At 37.6% G+C, this 18,956-nt stretch overlaps 1 long non-coding RNA gene across 1 annotated transcript; it reads right to left on the bottom strand.

Annotated features, from left to right (window-relative positions):
* Window positions 1-3,655: 3,655 nt before the first annotated feature.
* On the bottom strand, window positions 3,656-15,326 carry LOC125964339 (uncharacterized). The gene is made up of 3 exons (XR_007477277.1): window positions 15,273-15,326; window positions 14,122-14,223; window positions 3,656-3,708 (listed from the first exon to the last, which is right to left on the bottom strand). It is a non-coding gene; the product is annotated as an uncharacterized LOC125964339 (long non-coding RNA).
* Window positions 15,327-18,956: the final 3,630 nt, after the last annotated feature.

Here is an 18,956-nt window from a genome sequence, read left to right as displayed (position 1 = left end):
TGCTGTATGAGCAATCTGATAGCAGGAGGCTGTGCCAAAAAATCGTTCAAGGTATTTGTAATATCTTCCCTAGTTCATGTCCCTATTTCCCTCTAATCCTCACAGATGGCATCACTTCGTCTCCACATACAAGCTCAGCTCCATCCGGGTTAGGAGACCAACCTTGCTCTTAGAAGCTTAAAGGAGCAGAAACCTGTACTGTCAGCCACGTGGCATGCCTTATCCATAGCCAACCACCTTTCACTCTCTGCCCTAGTGGTCTGTAATCATAGTAAGTGATTATTTAGCCTCATGTGTAGTTCAAATTGACCAAATGACCAAACTTGTTGCTTAATATTTCATTTTTAAATCTAACTTTAATATTCATAAAATTATTTTCTACACCATCTTTATGCCATTTTTATTTCCTGGACTCTATGAACAAACATACAAATACTGTATAACTCACAAAAAGATATAATTTACCTTTAGTGTATGTATTGGTTTTGGTGTATTATCTTGAAAATCAAAGATTTGAGTTCATTTTAGATGGGAGTGAAGATTGGTCTTTTACATACGTGACAAAAAACTAGTGAAAATGTTGGGAAATGATTAGGAAGAAATGTATTATTAACTAAAAAAAATATATTTCTTTTGTTTACAGGTCTAAAGGCTTGCTCCTTGCTAGGTAAGTTTCTCCATCTCTACTCATGTGTAGATGTTATTTTCTATTATTTATAATACCATATACAAAAGAAGAGTAGAAAAATGGGAAAAAACTTATCGGGACTTCAAATTTTTTTCTTCTTGTAAGTATTTAAAAACATGAGTAGTAACTATTTTTTTTGTATCCTTAGCAAACATGAGTAGTAACTATACTACTATCCTTAGCAAACATGAGTAGTAGTAACTACTCAAACATAAGTAGTAACTATTTTTTTTGTATCCTTAGCAAGAGCACAGTGCTGTGCCTACATCAGGATCTCAGGAGATGTAGCTGAACCTGTCACAGTAGCTCATGATCCTTTCCTGTCATTTGTCCCAGGCAGAGGAACCTCTTGCTTCATGTCAGGAGCACACATGGCATCACTGGAGACGTTCACAGTTATTCCAGAGTGGGAATTGATATTTGCCAAAGGGTTATTTTCCTGCTGAGCTAATGTCTATTTACTTCTCTTTGCTTTTGTATTTGGGTTTGATCTCGATTTGACACATTTTCTTCATATTTCACATGTACTTGATGCTAGGTCATTAATCTTAAAAACCATTTAGCATTGGAGATTCCTACCAATTTCAATATAGGGTTACCACTAATGTGCTTTAGTACTGAGGGTGACATAAGTAAAGAGGTGGAGAAAACCCAGGTATATTACACTGATTCAGCTCCTCCTATTGAAAGGAAACAACAGGAGTGGGGATAAAACATTTACTTGTGACACCAGACATATGGCAAGTACTCAATTATTTTATTGATTATGAGTTATATTATAGCTAACCTGGTTGGTAACCAACTGACTTAATATCAAAGGGAAAAAAGGAGATGGCAAGTAAGATATTCAAGTCAAGATACTTAATTAGTTCTAATAAAACTCTAAGGAGTATTACAAAAAGTTATGACTGTGAAAAAATCGTCATTTGATCCTGTTATTTTAAGTAATTCATTTGGGCAACTGGCTGATGTTGGTTGCATGACATTTATTAGCATCACTTTAATGAAGTCAGGGGAAAATCTCTAACTTCTGTTTACTTTTTTCTTCTGGACATTGTAATATAACTTTAATTAAAAATAACATTAAATTATTAATTTAGTTTTTATTGTTTCCAGACTCTCAGAAAAACAGATCAAGACAGCGACTCTGGAGAACTGGGCTGGCTCTCAGGACACAGCAGGCTAGAGGGGTGGTCACCAATCAGGAGATGGAAAGTGATTCAAAAGAAAAAACCACGAAGATTAAAAGCCAACGTACAGTCTAACCAGGCTCTTTGCAAAATGGCTAGAAAGAGGGGCAGGATTCAGGTTGAAGAAAGCATGGTAATGAGCCAGAGGAAGGGTATTAGAACAAAGGAAAGGACACAGGGCATGGGCAGGTGCCCTGGGCCCCTCCATCTAGCTGTACCGGGGGCTGCCTGTTCAGCCACGAGATTGAACACTGCACCCAAAGGGGCCCAGTAAGCTTGAATTCATTTCCGTGGAATAGATATTTCTTGTTATAGCCTTTCATAGATTAGAAAACCGCAATTAGGGGAGGTGCACTATTCATGAGATAACACAACTAGTGAATGGGAGTTCTAGTGTTCTAATTTAAGGCTTCAGGTTCTTTACTGAGGATTTGCTGATATCTATTGTCTCTGTGTTTGGTCTTGTTCTTCTTGTTCCTTCACACTGATCTCATAACTTATTCTAAAAACCAGGGCTGATCATATTAATCCATAATTTTAAAAGTTTACTGTTTCCCCTGATGAAATTTAAATTTCTACACATGACCCCCCAGGTCTTTGATGATTTGTCATTTGCTATCTGTGCAGCCTCACTTCCTATGCACTTCCCATCTTGCACTCTGTGATCAAGGTCACTCTATCCTCCATCCCTAGCACACACCCTGCATGTTAATAAGGTCACAAAAAATATGTGGATGTAGTGATTATTACACTTGTGGAATGGAAGTTATGTATTTCTTAGATAACAATACTTGTTTAGATATGTGTGACTTTCTCTTATATCACAGTATCTAAGCACTTTACATGTATTATCAAATCCTCACAAAATTTTATGAAGGTACATAGACACTCAATAAATAATTACTAAATTCATGAATAAATAAGCATAAACTCTATGTTCTTTTTTTTGATGTATAATATTGCCTAATTGGAAAAGGTTCATCTTCAAAACTGAAGACTTCAAGTGAGTAAATCTCTCAGTCATAAATACAATTTTATCTGGAGAATTGTACCCCAAATATGCCACTTGAACATAATTCCTTTAAGATGCTTATTTTTTAAGATAGATCATCAGCTGCTTATATTTTCCCAGGACAAACGTGCTCTTAAGAGCCTCTCCTAATTGAGCAATTGATTAATTAGCACTTTTCTACCTTCACTAGGGAGTGAGAATTTAGAGGGTATTACTGTGCTAATAAGCTCACACTTTTCCTATTTTAAACTGTATCCAATTTTGGGAATACAAATCCCTGAGACAAGAAAAAGTCTTTCCACCCATGCAAAATGTAAAGTAGGTCATCCCACCTGTTTCTACCTGGCTAGTCCATTTGATGAGGAATGAGACATTTAGCTCTAATGTTTCTGTTTCAAATCTACAGTGTATTTGTTGAGGAATTTAGTATCATAGTAGCAAAGAACATTAAGTCATAGACAGATGAAAAAGGAGATTAGGGGCCTACGTCTCTTTTTCTTTGGCAATTCTCTTCAATAAGGATTACAAATCCATGGGCTCACATTAATAAACAATTTGTACTGGACCAGTAGCTTATGTGCTGAATATCTGCATGTTAATGAATTATTACATTGAAGAAAAACTAGTGAATATATTCTTTTGCAAAATGAGTCCTCTGACACTTGACCAAAAAAAATCCCAAAAAACAGAGTGATAGAGAATTTACCTAACAGAGTCAATCTTCACTGAAAAGAGAAGGTTAACCATGGAACGGGTCCTCTTTAACGGGTTTGTAATAAGCTGCAGGTGACGGTCTAGAGCTGTGTTGCATCATGAAGCTATTAACGGTATTAGAGACAAAAGCAAGTAATCAGAAATAGAATTTAACAGCACTGAAAATGATTCTGATCGCTATGAAACATTTTCAAATCTGTAAAAGAAATAGAATTTTGTATCTTTTTAAGGGGGAAAATAGGAAATTTTCCTAAATATATATCAAATGTATGTTATAAATATAATATAAATAAATATATATTAGTATGAAATTGCACTGTAGAACCAACTTGTTTATAATGCTCACTTTTAAAAAGTTAAAATAGCAATCCCTAAAATGTCCTATTAAAATAACCACCCTTGGGCTTCCCTGGTGGCACAGTGGTTGAGAGTCCACCTGCCGATGCAGGGGACACGGGTTCGTGCCCCAGTCCGGGAGGGTCCCACATGCCGCGGAGCGGCTGGGCCCGTGAGCCATGGCCGCTGAGCCTGCGTGTCTGGAGCCTGTGCTCCCGCAGCGGGAGGGGCCACAGCGAGGCCCACATACTGAAAAAAAAAAAAACACCCATAAGTCACAAAGTCTGCATTTAATATATTCCTTTGTATTACAATGTTATTCAATTTATTAACTTAAAGTGAGTTGATGTATTTAATTATTATTAAGTGACATGCATATATTTCTTAGACTTCATTTTTTTTCAAAAATGGTATTGGTAACAAAAAGGCTAATATTTTACTCTAATATTATCTATTATTTCTTTATCTTTACTATGTAATACTGAAAGTTGAACTCTGGAATAAGAGCGGTCTCCCCCATAACTCTATGACTTTAATAAACTAGCCACACAAGGAATGAAGTCAGATATCCATGGAAGGCATCTCAAAAGGGTATCGTCCAGGCCCGAAGCTGGAAGAGCGGGACTAGAGATTCGAATCATGGTGTGTGTATCTGAAACAAAGATGTTATATGTGAAGATGGAATGTGTTTATTGTTGTGCACGGTATGCAGAAAAAAGAGAAAGTCATGGACCCCAAGTGTGTCTGTTGTAATCCAGCACTTGCAAGGGGAACAGGTGATGAATCCAGAAAACTGGAGAGAATCAGGCACCATCTGAAGGTAAAACCCACAAAATAGTTGTAAACTGATGCCATCAATTGCTCATCTCACTGTTCTTGCTCTGATTCCTTGGCCAGCAAAGGACCATCAGAAGTCATCTGCCTGTCCATGTTCATTTCTTACTGACACTCAAGAAGGTAACCAAGTGGAAGCTATAAAGCTGAGCACTGTGGTAGTACTGTTCAATGTTTATAGATAATCTTATAAATGTATGTGTTATAAATTTTAAAATGGGCTCTTTGGTTTATCTACCAGTCTCATCAGGACTTGGTTAGTATAAGGCAATCTTCTGAATCTACTTAACTCTGAGTGATCAACGCACCCTGAATATCTGGGTTTGAAATGCTCAAGACACTTATATATCATGTCACTCCATAGCTGATGTCATCCTGTAAGATCTTGCCCGAGCAGCAGTCAACTTCCAACATAGTATCTTTAATTCTAATTGTAGGTAGAATAATCAAAATAACAAAAATCAACTTAATCCATATCATAATGATGTGGAGAAATCTTTCTACTCCATTTTGGAAAGAAATCTAAAGTTAGGTAATCATCATCATAGTCAAAATTATACTTAGAAGCACAGATTACACCTTAACCCTCCCTGCTGGGCCCTGAACACAAAATTATATTGATATTAACACCCCTGGCACTAGGACTTAAATCATGCTTCCTTTCTTGTTAGTTCCCAAACTAATGGTCATAGAGACATTAACATAAAAACTTTATAAAATACACTGTTTCTTTCCTATAATTAATGGAAAGCACTTTTTTATTGAAGTATATAGTTGATTTACAATATTGTGTTAGTTTCAGGTGTACAGCATAGTGCTTAAGTATTTTTGCACATTATACTCCATTATAGGTTATTACAAGATAATGGGTATAATTCCCTGTGCTGTAAAGTATACCCTGGTTGCTTATCTATTTTATATATTGTAGCTTGTATCTGTTAATCTCATACCCTAATTTGTCCCTCCCCGCTTCCGTCTCTCTTTGGTAACCACAAGTTTGTTTTCTGTACCTGTGAGTCTGTTTCTGCTTTGCACATATGTTCATTATTATTTTTTAGATCCCACATAAATGTGATATCATACACTATTTGTCTTTCTCTGTCAGACTTATTTCACTAAGCATAATATTCTCTAGGTCCATCCATGTTGCTGCAAATAGCATTTTATTCTTTTTATGGCAAAGTAATATTCCATTGTGTGTGTGTATATTATATATATATATATATATATATATATATAAAATACACACACACACACAACACACACACATACACACCACATCTTCTTAATCCAATCATCTGCTGATGGGCATGGAAAGCACCCTGAATAAATGGACATTGAACTCATTTAGTAATAGGGCAGCCTAGATCAGTGGTTCTCAAGGGGGAATTTTTTGCTTCCAGGGAACATTTGGCAATGTCAGGAGAGATTTTTGGTTGTTACACCTGGGGGAGGGGTGCTGTTAGCATTTAGTGAGAAGAGACTGGAGGTACTGCTAAATTATCCTACAACGTGTAGGACAGCCCCCACAAGAAGAATTATCTTGTCTAAATTGTCAGTATCTCAAGGTTGAGAAACCCTAGTTTAGATAACTGAATTATTTTTAAAAGGTGGTAATTGTTTCAAGATATGGAAAGTAAATCAAAATAAACTTATACATCGGAAGTGTGCTTTTTCGTGCAGTGTATAAATAGAATAAAAGATTCCCTAACGCTAAGCCTCCCTATGAAATGGCTGGAATTGATTCTGTAGAGAATTTTTTTTTACAGTTGCTCATTTAAAATGTTTATTGTTGTTATACTTTTATTTTTCAATTAATAAAACCTTAAAAACGAAGGATTTCATGAGGCATTACTGGAATTACTAACCAGCCAGATAGCTGAGAAATGCTTATTGAACGAATCTCCTTAGATGAAGTTGATGCTCCTATAAATCTTATTTCCATGTACTTTCCTCCATCAGTAGGACCAGCAAATTTCTTTGATGTTGTTCAATATCTTCTCCCTGCTCTATACAGCTATCCCTTTTAATTAGGTGGCAATTCCCAACCTGATCATGACACTTTTCTTTCTTTTGTTAGTGAGTGTTCAAGTGTTTAGCAATTAATAAGAAGGCTTGGAAAAAAAAGGCAGACCCCTCACACAGGAAGTAGTCCTTAGGCAAGTCACAGCGTATAAACAGTCCAACCAGACAGCAAAATGCAACAGAGCAGTCTGTGTTATCACAAGTCATGCTGAGAATACCTCTGTGCCATGAGTTTCAAGTTATTCCTATAGAAGACCAGTGCATTCTCTGTTCAGAGAATGCTGTGGAAATACGATTACCTAGCACACCATGGTGTATGTGTATACTAACAGAGCCATTTTGCCAGACTCACAGGCACAAAAGTTAGTCTGCCCCATGTTACTCATTTGTTTGTCCACTGATTCAACAAGTGGATGGAAATAGTATTTACTTATTAGGCATCTCTGCAAAGTAGCCCCTTTCATATATGCTTTCTTTTTAATTATCATACTGTCGTGAGAGATATTAGCATCAATGTTTTACTGTAAACTCAGGCTCAGTGATTTATAAATGTCCCCATGACTTGAAAGCTAGGAGGCTATTATACTCCATTTTTTTCCACACAGACCTATTCTCTACCTTTCCTTGCTTTGTCCCGTACCCTAAGAATCTAAATTCTACAGGTTCCGTCACCCACATTCCTTTGCCCTCTGGCTTCTGGTTGGGTTTAGCCAATGGAAGGCACCAGCTGATCAATGGGTGGGAAGAGGAAATGTGCATATTTATTCCCTCTGCTCTCCCCTGACTCACAATGGGTTCTGACCACTGCTGCAGTTCTTTACAATTCCAGGTCTTGTTGGGGATCCCTTCTCCCTGGGCCCTGATTTCTCCCAGGGTTCTGGGAAAACCACTCACTTTCTTCCTTCTCCTGGTCTAAGGATAGTAATGGTTTCCTGATGAATAGTAACGGTTTCCTCCGAATCCTCTGGTTCCCTTGATTCTACCCACACTTCTATAAGTTGTCTAGTCATTAAACTTTTTCAGTGTGTCCTCTGTAACCATGCCAGAGTAGTAATGTTAGGATTTAAACCCAGGTCTCTCTGACTTTAAAATCTGAGCTGTGTCTACTCTACCACGATTCTTTATTGTGTTAGCCTGTAAGGATCCAAGAGTCGAAAGGGCATGGCCTTTGTTTTCAAGTTGCTCTCACTTTGTCTGAGCAGACCCACACCAAACTACTACAAAAGATTATGGTAAATTCATTATGAAAGAATAAGAAAATACACCAAAATATACCCTGTATCTCTGGGAATTAAAATAAGAAATGGTACACAAAAGTCGTTAAAGATTGAATATTAAATCTTTGTATGGCAATGGGTCTTAAGGGACTCCCTTTCCTTATAGAAGGAAATTGAGATTACGTAAGGAGGTCTAAGGACTAGGTAAGTCCCACAAAGTGCCTTAGTGGCCAAGCTGGGTCTAGTACACAAGTTCCTTAATTCCTAGCCAAGTGTTCATTTCTCTTTACTAAATGACCCACATAGGCTCCTAAGAGAGTACTAAAAAAGCATCTTGGATATCATGACAGTCTACATACATTCTACATACATTAATCAAAACATGTAAATTCTCGACTTGAAGAATGTTATGCAAAAATTAAGATGTAGCCTTCTCTCTGTCTTCCCCCCTCCCCCTCCCCAAACCCTACAAAATAGAGAATATGTGAGCGTGCTAAATACATGCAGAATTAATCTAGAGAGACTCCTCAAAACTGCAAACTCGTCCAGAGAAATTTTTTTTCCAATTAAATCTAAACCTCAACTGTTTTTGAGACTTCTTTTCCTCACTTAAAAACGGAAGTAACATATCTGCACGATAGCAGAAAGAGAGGCTATCAAGTGCTCAGTGTGTCAGCGTTTTGTAATCTGCTTTTGGCCAGTGGGTGGTGAAGTGGTTTATTTCAAGTTGAGGACTTATATGAAACCCCTTTGCGCTTATTTTATGCAGGATAGCTTTCCCACAATAATGCAAAGCAATCGAAGCACCAAGCAATCCACTGCTACTCCACAATTTTGTTTATTTTTATGTAGAGTAGTTCTGACATTAGGATTTAAATGTTCTTAATGTTTCACTTGATTCTTATATATTCAAAAATTCAGATAACATCAAATTGCTTATTATAGTTTTATTTAAATTAAGATCATTTGAATCACAAGCAATAATAGCGGGGTCTACTGAAAAGAGGGGTTTGAAAAAGCCCTGTGGTCTAAATCATAATGGGGTAGCTTGGCTAGTTTTCTATCTGTTCCTTTAGTCCGTTCCTTGGGAACAGAGTGCAAAAGCAGGATGGAGGAGGTTACCGTTCCATTACTTTATTTCCATTTTAAACTTTTAAGTAAATCCAGCTAAACTGAGATTTATTTTCTGGCTGCTTCTTTCACACTGAAGTAATTTGTTATTAGAATAGGATTCAGGCGATCTAGAAATCCTCCGATGCCACACATTATTTTTTTCTCTTCTTATCCTTTTCTCTAAACTAAAACGTATGTCTTTAAACAAAGTGCATAAGAGAGTTTTAAAAAGATCATTTTCCACTGATAGTTTCCAGCCACACCAGAGGCAAAAGTGCCAAACTTTGTCAGGAAAGGCTGCCCTTGTGACATTTTTTGGCAGGGATCTGAAAGGCAGGCAGTAGACGGCATATAGAAAATCTTATTCTTCTATATTTCCCTTATGATTCTAAATGGACCAAGACTTAAGACAAAAGTTCAAACAGTGTCCAGCGTAATTTTGCATTCATACTCTGCAAACATATCATGTCCCGTCAGCTCTCCCTGAGGGAACATATCAGTCGGTGATCAGACAATGCACTCTGATAAGATGGATGAGGCTTCGACATGTGCCAGACCTGTGTGACATGCAGCATATAAAAAGACAACTGAAGTGCCACTTGGCCTGAGAAGAGCACGGAGTCTAAAGGGAGAGAGAGAGACAAACGTCCTGAGAATTAGGGGTAAGAGAATGAGATGAGGAGGAAAGCCAAGTATATTTGGTTGTATGACGTACAACACACAAAGAGCATCACGCGCGTTGCCTGATTTAATCTCCACGATAACTCTGCTATCAGAATCCTTCAGATAAGGAAGATGAGGTTTAAGAGAGATTCTTTAATGTGTCCAATATTATACTGGCATGAAAGATTCCAGCCAGAATTCACATCCAAGAAATCTTTATTATGTTCCTTAAACAAGGAGAACTTTCTCATATTACACCATGCCATCCTCCCAATCAGGAAAGAATCGTTGATTCTAGTCTACCATCCAATCCACAGACATAGTTCAAATTTCATCAACTGTCCCAATAGTGCCTCTTTTTCTGTCTGGTCCAGGATCTGTTTAAGAACATGGATTGCATTCAACTGCCATGTCACACCAGGCTCCCTCAATCTGGAAGAGTGCCTAAATATTTCCCTGTCTTTCATGGGCTAGATGCTGTTAAAGAGTACAGACACCATTCTATAGGATGACCTCAATCTGCTTCTTGGCGTGTCTTATCAGGAAGCACACTGCTGTGATTTTGTCCCACAATTGCTGAGTTTGCCCCTCATCATTTAGTTAAGTTTGTGCCTATCAGGTTTTTCCACCATAAGTCACTATTTCCCCCTTTTTATTTGATTAGTATTTTGTGGAGAAATATTCTTACACCAATATCCTCGGCAAACTTCTAACCATCCTTTAGCATCTATTGATGACTCCTAGTGATATCAACTACCACTCTGATAATATCCAACGGTCATTATCTGTTTCAATCATTCCTTCTACAGTTAATAGTTGGCATCTCACTGTGAAAAAGAAAGCTTTCCATTCTCTCCAACATTTCTTTATATCTGTAGGGTTTCAAAGTTTTTCTTTTGTATTTAATGAGTTATAGTTCCATACTCTCATTATCTTTTCTGAGAACAAATTGTCCCAGATTGCCTAGTGGGAGCCCAATTAAGGTGGCCCCTGTGTCTATTTGATATGTTCTCAAAATAATTCATTGTGCTGCCCTCCTCTTCTATTAACGATGTCCCCACTAACTCAGTCATCATAAGGTCCATAGTATCAGAAGAGCAAATTTTAATTAACAAGCAACCCTATTACTCCAATGGCTGAGCCAGGAGAATGTGTTTCAACCTTTTCCCCAGTTTCTTCAGTGATATGAATTTTTGAAACAGGTGAAACCATGAGGAAATGAAAGCACACGGTTTACTACCTACATTAACTTTGACCAAGGTGACAGGAAGAACAGTTGGTAAGTATCATACCTAGTAGCTCTTACTAGCACATGAGCCCAAGACAATATGTCCTGATACTTTCTATGGCACAAACCCCTCGCATCTTCTTCCTAGGTCTTCCCCCAAATGGAATTAACCAATTACTTTTTCCAATTACTCCAATTATTCTTCCTTTAATTTGTATGTTTTATTTACATGGCCATTTCATAAGCATAAAAGTGGGCATCTTATTTGCAGTATAACCAGGGATTATACATGTGTATTGTCACTGTTAATGAGACTAACTCTAGTTAAATTCTCACTACTTTTTGGCTCATTTTATTTTTGTGATTGCAAAAATATAAACATTCCACAGTTTCCCCTTTCTTATTTTGCCTGTTTAGCCTCAAGATTTTATTGGCCTGTACATGTTTTTTTCTGAATTCACTAAATTCTTATATTCTATTTCTACTCACAAACTGTGATAACTTATACTCATTCAATATAAATGATCTATCTTCTCATCAGTACTGTCCACTCAGCATATGAAGCAATTTATGACTTACAGAGAGGTATGCAATCTTGAGGACTATACAGAGCTTGAAGCCAAGTAGATATCCTGAACATTATTACCTGCTAGAAGTATTACAATGCTGGAGGCCACCAGACAGAATGGTAACTGAGCAGGGATAAGGAGTTTCCAAAAAGCCCAAGGAATTCCAACCGACCTTATCTTTTTTAAAGTGTTTTCAGCATACCTTCTTATCCAACTCATCTACAATTAACGCTGCCCCAAACTACTTTCTATAAGTTTATTCATTTCCAAATAGTGATCTATTTTGCATAACAAGATTTACAGAAGAATAAGCAAGTAATTGAAAACTCACAATACTTTAAGCCAAGTTGTTTCTCTGAATTAAAAAAAAAATTCTCAACATGAACACAAAATGATATATAGTTGTTCAAAGAGCAGCATTCCTAACATAATTAAATATAAATTACCACTGCATAATTTGGTCAAAGGGTACATCTGTCTAGATTCTGATAACACTGGAAGTCCAAAATTCCAAATTCCCATGTCTTCTGTGATTTTCTTTGAAGATAGAGCATTTTTCTAAGAATCTTTTTTTTTTTTTACTGAAAAGACTAGAATTTATGGTATGAAAAAATACTGTATTATCTTAAGGAAACAAGCCTGTGCAACAGGGCTTTGAATAAAGATCTGTTCCTAGTTCCCCAGCATGTAAACCAGAGTGACATAAAAATGTATTTCATTTTTAGGCTCAGTCATGGCTCAACCTCCTTCAGGTGATGCTCTGAATGCTGACAGGGGGCCTTAAATCTTTGGTGGGTTTATGAACTGCAACAAGGAACTTTTCATGATGTCCTGAATCCCAGAAGTAAGACGCCAGTGGTTAATCTCTGAGTCACTGGGCCCCTTTGACCTGTTCTCTTCACACTTGTTTCCATATTTCATCTGCTCTGAGCTGGATTCACTTTACGATTTTGGTTAAGTGTGAAGAAAATCAGCATGGCAGGTGGAAGGAACTAAAGCTGCTCTGTACCCAGGGCTAAATTTCTGCCAATATGTATTTTGTTTCCTGTAGCAAAATCCCTGACGTTGTTTTTCTGCAAGTTGACTAAGCCTTGTCACTTGCCAGTTAAACAATATCAGATGTAATATTCCCTCGAAGAGGACAAAGAACGGGACTCTGTGTTTGGTTTTTATGTTAAGGACAACATGGCTCATGGTGTATAGGGAACTGAAAGAAACAATACTTCAGGAATCATGCCAAATGTGAAACATGGCTTTGCTCTTTGAGACCCTGGTTACAGACACTCAGCTGAAAGTCTTAGGCTGGCAGGGGCCGTGAGTAATGTGAGGAGCTCTGAACTAGGGGCAGAGGATCCCAAGTCAGCCAGCTTGTTACCCCACAAGATAGTGTCTCACAACCTGAGCTGCTACAATAGTAAACTCAAAATAAGGCAGACCTCAGATGATTTAATTAGGAATAAGTGCAACAGTAAACTTAAACTATATATAGGCTAAAAATCATCTTATAAGAGGTTACGATTCTCCTGTTACACGGTTGTAAATCTTTTTTGCCGATTTTATCTACCTAGAGCCAGTAAACCAATTAAGTTGCTGCTGTGGCATTGATTTTAACTTCTTATCAGATTTTTTGTGTCTGTCTTGATGCCAACAATCCAGTTGGAAACTAAAATATTGAGTCAGTAATCTGGACTGCATAATATACACACATCTCATTATTTTATATACAAAAACCTATACTCTTGTTAAGAGTTCTTAAATTGCTATCTAACATTATGGACACCAAGACTAAGAAACGCTTTGTAAACTGTATCTCATAACCTCAGAAATCTAGAAGTTCTTATCACATACCAAAATTATGTGCAGTATTAAACGTGGCAATTTTTATGATAAACCTAAGCACAAATGGTTCAGAGTTCTGATCCAAAGAAATAACTATCACTGTTTCTGTATAAATGTGTGTGTGTGTATATAAATAAATATATATATATATATATGACAGAAAAAGAGAGCTACAACTCTATATAAAATAATGAAATAATTATATATATTAAATGAAATAATGATATATAAATATGAATACATATATCCATATATATGTATGTATATTTGAATATACATTGAGGTACACACAAGTCTGCATGAGACCCCATCCCAGAACAATTAAGTCAGAATACACAGAGGTGCAGCTGCAGCACTAGTGCATATTAAAAGCTACACAGGTGATTTTAATGTGCAGCCAGGACTGAGAACCTTTGCTCCACATCTACTCAATATATCTGAAAGTCTTCTGTGTAGCTGGTATTCTAAATGCACTTAAATTACATTGGCCCTTATGTCTCCATTCAGATGAGAAGAACAATACCAATGGCAATATTAAACACCTTATCTGATGCATCTGATGCAACTAATTCACTCAACTTTTCCACTGCCTCTTAGGAAATGAAAACAGGCATCACTTACCCTTCCGGTGTCTCACTGTGGTGGATAGAGACTTACCCTTCTGGTTTCTCACTGTGGTGGATAGAGACTTACCTTCTTGTTTCTCACTGTGGTGGGCTTGATGGTGCTAACAAAATGATGGAGGGTCTTCCCTCTTTTACCCAGTCTCTTCATAGCTTTCAGTGTTACCGAGTTCTATGAATGAAAATTGTTAGATTAATGGTGGGGTCATGAAAAGACAATGAAAAGAAAACCTACATAGAGGAAGAAATGTGAATGTTGAAGCCAGGAAACCAACATCAGGGATGAATGGGGAAGAATGATACACGCAACAAGGCATCACCTGAAATCTAGAGAAGCCTCTGTTTATGTGCCCTGGGAGTGGACACAAATGCCACCTGGGCCAGGCGGAATATGGTGAGTGGACATAGCCAAAACACTTCTCTCCACAGGGCTTCTGTTACAATCACTTCAACTTTACAGCATCGATACTGAAGTCTTTTATCTATGTTTTCAGTTGAATAAGAGTTTGTTGACAGGTCCCATCTGTAAACAAAGAACCCACTCAAAATTAGTTTCAGTTAATGCAACGTTTGCACATATGTATGTGTTCATAGGACCTGTGATGTGTCCAATTTAAAAGTAAACAGTCATCTCCCCACTGGGACATGAGATGTTTGAAACTTAAGAGGGAAAAATAAGTCACAAAACATATATGAAAGCTGGCCAATGCAATACAGTGTAGAATCTATCCTCCTCACTCTGCACCTGGTACATGGTGGAGGCTCTACAAACAGATGTTCAATCCATGATCACTTGACAATCTCTGTAAGAGACCAAGTCATTTACACTATTAGATTTGTAAATCAGCATTAGCTCCCTTATACAACTAATTTCATGTAATTGTTCTAATGTCCTGAGAGATTTTTTTGTGGAACTTTATTGTGCTTTCAAACATATGGGGATCTTACTAAAATGCAGACTCTGATTCTGTAGGTCTGGGTCGGACCAGAGTTTCTGCATTTGTAACCAACTACCAGGTGATGCCAACATCGCAGTCTGTTTACTGCTCTTTAGTGTCAAGGCCGTAAAAAAAAAAAAAAAAAAAAAGGAAAGAAAAGAAGGATAAATCAGAATTTATCTCACTCCTTTTGAGAAAGAAAGCTTCACTACATAAAACAAAACATTTAGGAAATAAGATAGAGTATGAATGAGAAACTTAAAAAGCAGAGAAAACTCAGCACCTGGCTTTGACACAGTCTCTGTGTTGCTTAATGGTACTCCTAAGTATTTTCAGTTTTCTTTGTTGTCCTAACCACACTTCAATAATTAGTAAATATCAGAGGCAAGCTGAGATTTGCTGCTTGGTCCAACAGTCAAGCATTCCAGCTTCTATAGGGAAAAACAAGCACTTCAATGCACGTCTGTGATTTGTAGTTTCGTAAATGTTGTTCTAGTCCTACTCCACACAGTTAGCAAAACAGGAATGCAATAATTGCTTTATTTCAACACACAGCTCACCATTAATCTTGGGATTTATTACAAAAGACTGTACTCCATGAAATTAATCAACATGCTCTATGTTTGTCCTCCCTCCCTTCCCCCCCCATGTGGTTGCTAGATCCAAGAAACTGAAATACCAGTTTCCATAACAATCTCTGAAATTCTTTGCTCTGACAGACATGTATAGTTAAGACTTGCAGATTTTTCTTTTACTTGTGTCAGAAGGGACTTAACTATGTCGGGCCTCTTGCCTCCTGCCACTTCTAACAAGACTCATTTCATAAAAGAGAGAGGAGAGGATGTGTTGAGAGGACTGTTTGATTCCAGCTCTTTCCTTAATGGGTCTAGTGTGACCTGAACTAGTCACTGAAATGTCTCTGAGCCTCAGTTTCCTCATACAGAAAGTGATATTATTAGCAATACAAACATTATTTGTTATGACTATGGGATATGAGCTCATGCATACATTTGATTCAAAACACTTTTTGAGTGAGGTTATAAATCCTCATATGAGACACACATGTGGATCATTCCTTCTCTTTTCTTTCCTTAACTTAAATGTGGTTTGGCAGCTGGGACTCTGGATATTATATGTATTTTAGCTCAATCAGTTTTATTCTCTGCATTTAGTTCACAAGATGGGAAGCCTCCCAAGGGCAGGGACAACGTCTGTTAACTTGCTGCTGGGTAACAGTGCCTAGCATAATCCCTGGCACGCGGGAGGCCCCACAAATGTCAAACACATAAATAAAGACTGTTTGCCTCTGACACGTTTACTTCCTTCTAAGGGTAAAAGCTGAGACACTCTCACCGGTGATTTGGAATCAAACCTATTTTTTAGTTTGAAATCTACATGAAGGCAACTAACATGTTAACATATGTCCAGCCACTATTTCATTGTCATCTTTCTATTACAGTGAAAATTCAGTGGGAGTTAGCATCTTTTAGTAGTCTTAAATGTTCTAAAATATAAGAGCAATGGAAATTTTAACCAGCTAGTGTTGTGGTATTTACTTGGGAATAAGCAGTGTGTACCTCTTCTCTCTTCCTGTCCCCTCTGTCTTTCCACACATCTGTCTGCCTACAACATATAACCCATCACTGCCTTCATACGCCCAAAGTTTACACAGTCCCAGGTAGGGTCCAGGTGTGTGGGGTCCATGACTCATTCAGACTCACTTGGACTCTAGGACCACCCAAGAAGCCAGAGCTTCTGGGGTGGCATGGGAAGAAATGGATGCTTAAAATCCCAGGCACTAAAAATAAATACCTGAAGTTAAAATTTTCTGTCCAGAACTTGGAGAGGTCTAGTACGTGACTGTGAGAAAGAACAGAGGTTCTGGAGAAGAAAACAGGCTAATTAAGGGCTCTTATTCCACACAGACCATTCTCTGATCTCAGCTCCTCCACAGTGCCTCTGACCTCAATTATTTCCGAATTCTACTAAAGAATTAAGAAAAGAAAGGAAGCTTTGTGCCTGTTGTTCTTTTATTCTCAGTTGCTTGTTTGCTTTACTGATGTTAGATGATTTCCTTCTATAAGCTCTTATCCTCAGAAATCTAAGTAAATCACAAATCAGAGAATAAAAACTATATTCCTCAGTTCTCTATGTGACTGATGAACTCTCAAGCACCCACAAGCCACAACAGAATGCATGGGTGTACGTCCCTGACCAGTGTGCACTACATAACGAAAGAAGGCTTTGAAAGAGGTCAAACGATCAAAGCACTGAAAAGTATTTTGTCATTATATACTACATAATATTTGTAACCCTATAGCTGGGCCAATTCTGATTCTAGGATGAGCTAGGTATCCTCGGAAACTAAATGTATTACTCCGAATAAGGAGAAGTGTTTTATTCCCACCACTACCCACAAGGTGCATATGCTGGAGAGCTCGATCAGTTTGTAAAGGATCATAGCAAGCCAAGAATTCTGTGCATCTTATCATTCTCTTGAAGTTAGAAATAATCCAGGAATTTCAGCCACATTTCTCATTAACTATAGAGAATTATGCAATTGTTTGGAATAGCCCACCAAAAGGCAGTCAATAAAAGATAACTGATATAATGTGCTAGTTCTTGAACAGATATAGATTTTAGACATACCCAAGATTTTAACAGTTAAAGTAACTAATTTTCTAATTAGTTTCTAATAACTAATTTTTCTAATTCTAAGTGGTTCTTTATGGAAGTTCTCAAACTAAACTCCCTTCAATACTCTGTATGGAATTTTTTTTTTTTTGAGGTACGCAGGCCTCTCACTGTTGTGGCCTCTCCCGTTGCGGAGCACAGGCTCCGGACGTGTAGGTTCAGCGGCCATGGCTCACGGGCCCAGCTGCTCCGCGGCATGTGGGATCTTCCCGGACCAGGGCACGAACCCGTGTCCCCTGCATCGGCAGGCGGACTCTCAACCACTGCTCCACCAGGGAAGCCCGGATTTTATTTTTTAAAGATAAATGCTCAAAACCAGCACAGATTCTGTCAATGTCTAGTCGAACACATACGAGTTTATTTAGATGCCTCTTTGCCTTCCTATTGTCTCAATTTTCTCCTTTCAGTAAGCCCTCAGGAATAAACTAAGCAAAGACTAACTGGGGATTTTGGTGTGGGAATGTGACTCGAGGTCTGGGTCTCTGGGGATGATCTCTTATACCAGAGTACCTAAGCAAGATACAGTGCAGTAATCAGCATGCAGAAAGTTGAGAGCTACCTGTGAAAATTGTACTTGGGATGACGGGCAAAACAGAGGGGATCTTTCAAGAGAACAGACTCTTCTTATAAAAACTACCAATAAAAGCACTTGATAAAGCATCATCTAGAAAATATTTTGGGATTCAACTTCATGGATCATTTATTCATTACTATTCTTTATTAAAATAAAAAGTTAATCAGTGTTTTCTGAGATAAAGATGGAGTAAAGTGTTTGGGAAAGACGCTGGCCTTTGTTGCAATATTAATGGGAGACACTGATTAGGATCAGATAGTTTCTCAACAGAGGAAGAGATCAAGCCACCAAGACAGTTATTATGAGGAAAACACTTACTGCTGATGGCAGTTGGGCTTTGTTAAAACTTTTTGCCTTGATAAGTCTCTTGTGGACTAATGCTTTTTAATATTCACTGATTAAATGGAAATAAAATAGCCATGAGGAGGCTGTAGTTTCCAAACAGTTTAGAAGTTCTCATTATCTCCTCAATGAAGAACTTATTTTGAGAACATCACAGAGGATATTTTATATGCATCAGATCCCTTGAAATGTTACCTTTTATAGATACATGATTTTACATAGCATTATTATCATGTGATTTGTACCCTAATCTTTAAAAGGGTGTAAGTGTGTCCCAACTATAATTTGAAAAATCTAGGCAAACAATAACACTAACTGAATTTTAACTTCTAGTGTGATTCTGTAGAAAGGTAATGG

The sequence above is a fragment of the Orcinus orca genome, chromosome 4, assembly GCF_937001465.1.
Source record: "Orcinus orca chromosome 4, mOrcOrc1.1, whole genome shotgun sequence".
NCBI classification, from domain to species: domain Eukaryota; kingdom Metazoa; phylum Chordata; class Mammalia; order Artiodactyla; family Delphinidae; genus Orcinus; species Orcinus orca.
Note: the sequence above shows the minus strand (reverse complement) of the source record. Positions and strands in the feature narration are given on the sequence as shown.